Source organism: Arachis ipaensis, chromosome B06 (genome assembly GCF_000816755.2).
Source record: "Arachis ipaensis cultivar K30076 chromosome B06, Araip1.1, whole genome shotgun sequence".
In the NCBI taxonomy this organism is placed as follows: domain Eukaryota; kingdom Viridiplantae; phylum Streptophyta; class Magnoliopsida; order Fabales; family Fabaceae; genus Arachis; species Arachis ipaensis.
Genome location: NC_029790.2, coordinates 111,210,931 through 111,217,255, shown reverse-complemented (window position 1 = coordinate 111,217,255; position 6,325 = coordinate 111,210,931). Strand labels below are relative to the sequence as shown.

Here is a 6,325-nt window from a genome sequence, read left to right as displayed (position 1 = left end):
GATTTTATTCCTTTATCTCTACACACATAAATGTATGTGAGCTTAATTTTTGGAGAAGAATTTTATGGTGTACAAAAGGTTGCAAAGAGATTCACAATTTAGATCAGATATCCATTGGTCAAAGAGTTGACAACAAATGTTGGTCTCGGTGTGGATATGCATAGCGCCTTTGTACCATCGAAGGAGAAAAAGATTTTTACTAGCGTACTCAGTATTTAGATATGATCTACTATGTATTTATTATTGGAATAAAGTTTAAGCACAAAATAGATCTTTAGGATTACTTTCTTTTTTTTCGCTGCGTGTTATGAACACATGGTAATCCTTCAGTGGTATCAGAATTTTGGCTTTTTTTTGTTTAAATTTTTATTCCTATTTTCTTAAAGTTTGTGAATTAATAGGATTAATTCAAATTGAGTTTTTCTAATGTTCTTGATTATAAAGAGCGGCCTGACAACCAGGAGTTTTATTTTCAAGATAATAATCAGTGTATACATTTGATGTATTAAGGATTTAACTTTATATTTTTACCTAGATAACCTGGGAGTATAAAATTCAATCCAAGAATACTGGTAGAAATTCTCTAACAATAGAGATAAGTCCTAAAAGTTAGGATATTGTCAAAAATAAATTTATCTCTTGTTTATAAGGAACAACCTGACAACCAGGAGACTTGTAATCACGAATAGAATTTATTCATGTATATGATGATGCATAAGGAGAATTAATTTTATACTTGAACCTAGACAACTTAGGAGTATAAAATATAATTCAGTTAAATAATTGTCTGACAACCAGATAATTATTTGGGATTAACATTGTATGTAATACATTTAATCATCTATTTTAAAAAAATATATATGAATAATGACTTGACAACCAAGATACTCATTCATGATTTTAAATATTTTTTAACACTTAATTTAAGAAATAAAAATTTCTTAATTTTTTATAATAATAATTATTGTAGAAAGTGTTATTTGAGAATTGTATTTTCAAAGGGTTATCATTGAGATGATAATTCTACTGAAATAATATCCTCCAATCAAATTGGTTATGAACCGTTAGAACTTGTGAAGTATTTGGAATATTGTTTTATTGTAATATGGGTTGTTTTGACAACCCATTATTTATTATTAAACATCTTGAGAAGGTGTATGATGTCTAAAATAAGATAGTATGACCATCAAAAATTTTGTTTAAACTAGTAGGAGTATTGGACAATATATTTTAAATTAAACAACTTTAGAGGTTAGAATGTCATTAGGCTTTAGCATGAATTGTTCTTGCAAACATTTTTGGAGATTTATTTTGTTACCAACAAAATTTTTCTTAATATGATTAAGGTTTGTGGTCTTTTTGGAAAAGCTCAATATGAGTATTGAGGATGTGTATCAAAATTGCTCTTAAGGGTTGGTTTGACCAATAATAAAGATATTGAGTATTTTTATTATAAGATTTTAAAGTAAAATCTCTAATATCTAGTTGATATTCTATTGAAAAGAGAATGAGATTCTCTTAATGCACAAATATTAGTACTCTATGTACCTATCACGTTTAAAAAACATAATATTTGATTTAATTGAGTATCATTGTTTGTTAAATATTTGGATTATATTTTAGAAGTGTTGCTAAATTAACAAATTTCTCACTAAATCAATTTTTTACTCATATGAGATATGAAAAAGGCATAAGGCGAAACTTAAGAACATTAGAATTTGAAGATGTCTTATATGTGTTAAGAGATTGCACAACAATAAAATTGATATTTGGTCTGATAAATGAGATTTATTGGTTACCCTAAAAAAAATAATAAAATTATTTTTATCATTCTTCTTATGACAAAGTGTTTGTGATAAGAGGTTAAACTCTTTTTTAGAATAACACTTTCTACAATAATTATTTGAATCTATTATCACTACAAAATTCTTGCTTGTTTGTGGAAGATTTTTAGTGGGAGTTATTATAAACCTCCATAATATATTTTAATAGTGACTATTTTTAAAACCTCCCTAAATCATTAACAATAACTCCCACAACCCAATCAATACTAAAAAAACTTCTAGCCCAAATAAATATCAGCCCATAACCAAAAATAAAAAAAAAGAATATTCAGAACTGGGCTTCGAGCGAGAAATAGAGAGAGAGAGAGAGAGGAGAGGGACCTCTGTGAAACCCTAAAATCTCGATGTCACTGCCGCCATTCATTTCCTTGCCACGGCCATTCATCTCCTTGCCACCGTCGTCTCCGATCCTCCGTCAAAGCGTTGACGCTGGAGTTATGAATGGAGATCGTGGAGCCTCTGAATTTTCGTTGACCTCTCAGTGACGATTTGATTCAAATTTTCGAGGTAATGGTTTAAATTTTTCGCTTTTACGTCGTCTTCCACCACGGGTTGTGCCGCTAGTTCTGCTTTTCCTCCGGCGGCTTGAAGCACTCAGAGTGCGGTTTTGGCGCGGATTCGATGGTGTGGTTTGGGCGCGAATTTGGTAGTGCTAGCTGAGGAGATCAAGAAGGCGAGCTAGTGAGTCTCTGTAAACTTCGATTAAAGATATGTTCAAAGCTATCAGATCTCGTGAACTGATTTTCATGTCGTGTCGAGTTATTACAATGAGGATTTGTTCCTAATTTTTTCTTGTTCTTTGCTTTCTTCAATTCTTCAAATTTTTTCAAAGATACTAGTTTTTGTGATCATTTGATGATATAGTTTTGGCAAAGTTATACACAAATTCTGCTTCTTATGTTCTAATGACTTGAGGATTCTACCAGATGCAGGCCAAGATCTTTATATTAGAATTCCTGCTTCAGAGTTAGGTATGTAATAAATTTACTTGGCCTTAAACTGCTCTTAATCTTTCTCTAATTCTGAATTATATCACATGGTTTATCATTGTGTTTTATACTGTGACATTAAACAATTCAAGATACAAAAAATAGATGCAAGGGCAAGATATGAATTGCAGTTTGGGCCACAATCGGCATGTTATGTGGCCTGCTCTTCCTTTCATGTTTGATATGGAATGGACGAAAAAAGACCACTCTGAAAGGTAAAGAATTCTCCTTTCTTTTTTTCTTGTGCAGTAACTTATTAAATTATTATCATTATAATGGAGAGTAATTGTTAACTTGTCTTAAGATAATTTAGAGATCAATACAGAATTAATGGATCATATCACGGAAGAACAAGAGGAGGATCCAGAGCTTCTATTGTATGACCTATCAGTTATAGCTTTTTGCACTGATAACTTTCTAGACAAAAATAAGCTTGGAGAAGGTGGTTTTAGATCTGTGTTTAAGGTAACAAACATATTACTTTTTTCAAGGATATTAGAATAGCAAAATGAAAAACTTTAAGCTAATTTACAATTGATAAATAGGCTTCAAGAAACCAAAAATTCAGTACTAAAACAAGAGAACGTTTTTATTTTTCTTGTTAATCTTTTTTCAGCATTGTTGGAAATCCCCTTGTTTGTGCAACTGGAAAAGAACCAAACTGTCGTGGCATGAGTCAATGTCCATGAACTTAAATGCCACTGAAGGTAAGAATAAGATCTCTCAAGAGTTTCATCTTTTTTCGAATTAATTGTGAAATTGTGTCATTATTTTTATGCTGACATAAATAATGGATGTCTCTGCCTCATAGTTCTCAGTTTTGGCCTTGTTCTTTGGTGGAAGCACAAGCACAATCAAAAAACATTCTTTGATGTTAAAGGTACTTTCCAATTAGTAGCATAGTTAGCATTTTCTTCTTCTTTAATACTATAATAGTTCCTTCAATTCATGTACAGCTAGGAGTCTGTTACTTATCCACTGACTTCCCTCACGCCCACTTCTTAAGGGTTCGCTTTTTTATTTTTCTTCTTCTCCACTTCCTCTATTTTTATTTCAATTACTTTACTGTGTGCTTGGTTTTGCTTGATTATTGGTGTGAAGGCTGAAGCGGAAGAGCAACCAGAGATATCCAAGGCTTATTCCGTCTCTGCTGTCCCTTTCTTTGTCTTCTTCAAGGTAATTTGCACCTTTTTCTCTCTTGAATAAAAAACTCTGCTGATAGTTAATTGCTCAATAAATAGTTAAACGGCACCATAGCTGAATCAATCAAGTGTAAGGATCAAGGACAACTTATAATTCTCTGTATTTCAATCTATTGGGACTTTTCTGCCTATCTTAGGTTCAGTTTGATTTAACACGACTCGTATTGATCCCATCAATGACAATGTTTTTACTTTCATGATCAATTCGGTAGTATAGTTTGTTGCAGTGTGCTTGTAGTTGATTGGTTTGGACACATTCACATTACTTTTAACCACTGATGATGACTTATATGGAGTATAATATGGATGTAATTTCTAAAAGGAGTAAGTTCCATATCTAGCATTGTTTAGTCAGAGTGAAAACCTATGGTGTCTTTACTCAGCTTGATTACTTATGACCGATAATTCATAAAATAGAAAGGGAAGTATTGATTGATTACTCTATTATTTCATTGGTCTTTGTTTTGTATGCACATAAAGGTCGGAACATGATTATTAAAGTTGAACATTTTGATTATTGTGATAATGTGATGTGATGAGAGAGTTTCCACAAAGTCTATTACCGTAATTGAGTGTTTAAAATGATTTATGTTGAAAAATAGTCAAGTGTGAGCCTTTCCTGCATTTCGACCAGGAAAATTTTTTCCCAGTACAATGCGAAAAGCTGCATTTATATATCTTAATTTGAACAGAGCATGCTAATTAGTTTGCACTAGTCACATGTTAATGTGTCACTTACACAATGTTTATTATCATGCATTTTTCAACATATAAATAATTTCATCTATTTGCCTTTTAATGATAAGTCAAATGCTAATGCATAATCCTTCTACATCTATTTCAGCACTAGTCACATGTAAATACAACTTATTTGTGATCTGAAGCCCTTGAAAATGAGTTCGAACAACATGCATCTCTGAGGTTTGTACTTGTACTCTTTTCAATTTTAATATTAATTATTTTTAGCCTTTTGTATTTATTTCTTTATTGCTTTTCAGTAGCTGAAATAGGAAATATGTAATCTGCAGATTCAAAAAAGAATAGAAGAAATGGTTAGTGCTAGTTTGGACACTAGTTTACTTGAGATATATATTTATGTACATAGTGTTCTCTAATTATTATATGTAAAATACATGTTATTTTTAATATTTTGGTGTTGTAATTAATGTGATTGAAAAATGATGGTAATGTACTATATTGATTTTGTTTTTAAAGTATTTCTTTTGTTTAAATATGTAATATTTTAATTTTCTTTTACATTTTTAATGTTTTGCTTAAGTATTTCTTTTAAATAGTAAATAATTTGTATAATAATGTAATTCTAACATCCAGATTAATATTTTAAGAATAATATTGACAGGTTAATAAAGGTTTAAAACCCCTACGGAATAGCTATTTTTTTTAAAATGAAAAATTTCTTTTGTGGGTGTTTTGAACCGCCACAAACATTAACCAAGAACTGTCACAAAATACTAGCACAGAACCCCCACAAAAGGGATAAAAAACCACCACTAAATGACATTTTGGGGTTGTGAAAAACCGCCACAAAGGAGCTCGTGGCACCTCAAATTTTGGGGGTTTTTGAAACTGCCACAATCCTTTTTGCGGGGGTTTGAAACCTCCACAAATAGAAAAAAAAACTGCCACAAATAAACAAAAACCTTATAGTGTATAGATGGAAGACAGAGATTTCTTGTTCATTTCCTCTTTTTTTTTTCTCTTAACCTCCTCATTATATAGTTTGTTGTTCTAATATTTTTAGGTTTTAAATTTCAATAATCCTCTTATATTATACTATGTTTTTCTCATTTTGTGGCGTTCTCGTTTTTCTTTTATAGTTAATGTAGATATAGTGGCACACATCTTTCAGATTTCGAAAGAAAATTCATCCAGCAAATTTTTTATGAGATTTTTTTAAATTAAAATAAAAAAATTAATTCTAAAAAAAATTATTCTATCTTTAGTTTCCAGAATTTAATTTTTTTTGGCTTAGGAGAAGTTCGTCCAACTCTCGATGAACTTCATATAATTCATGAAGTTTGCCAAATCCTCGATGAACTTTATTACATTCGTCCAATTAAATATACGTTATAAATAAAAAGATGATATTTTTTGTAAATAAAAATGTCATTTACCTTCATTACGTATAATAATTTTTTTTTCACTTTCTACGTGTGTTATTGAGTATTAGTATATACTATAAAATTCTTTAAACCGTACTCTTATTAACTATTTTTTTTATTATGTTCATCCTTATTCTTTTATTTTACACCATATTTAAATATATAGT

General features: G+C 30.3%; 1 long non-coding RNA gene across 1 annotated transcript; it reads left to right on the top strand.

The window, feature by feature from the left end:
- On the top strand, window positions 3,433-5,099 carry LOC110264120. The gene is made up of 3 exons (XR_002349851.1): window positions 3,433-3,840; window positions 3,935-4,009; window positions 4,880-5,099. It is a non-coding gene; the product is annotated as an uncharacterized LOC110264120 (long non-coding RNA).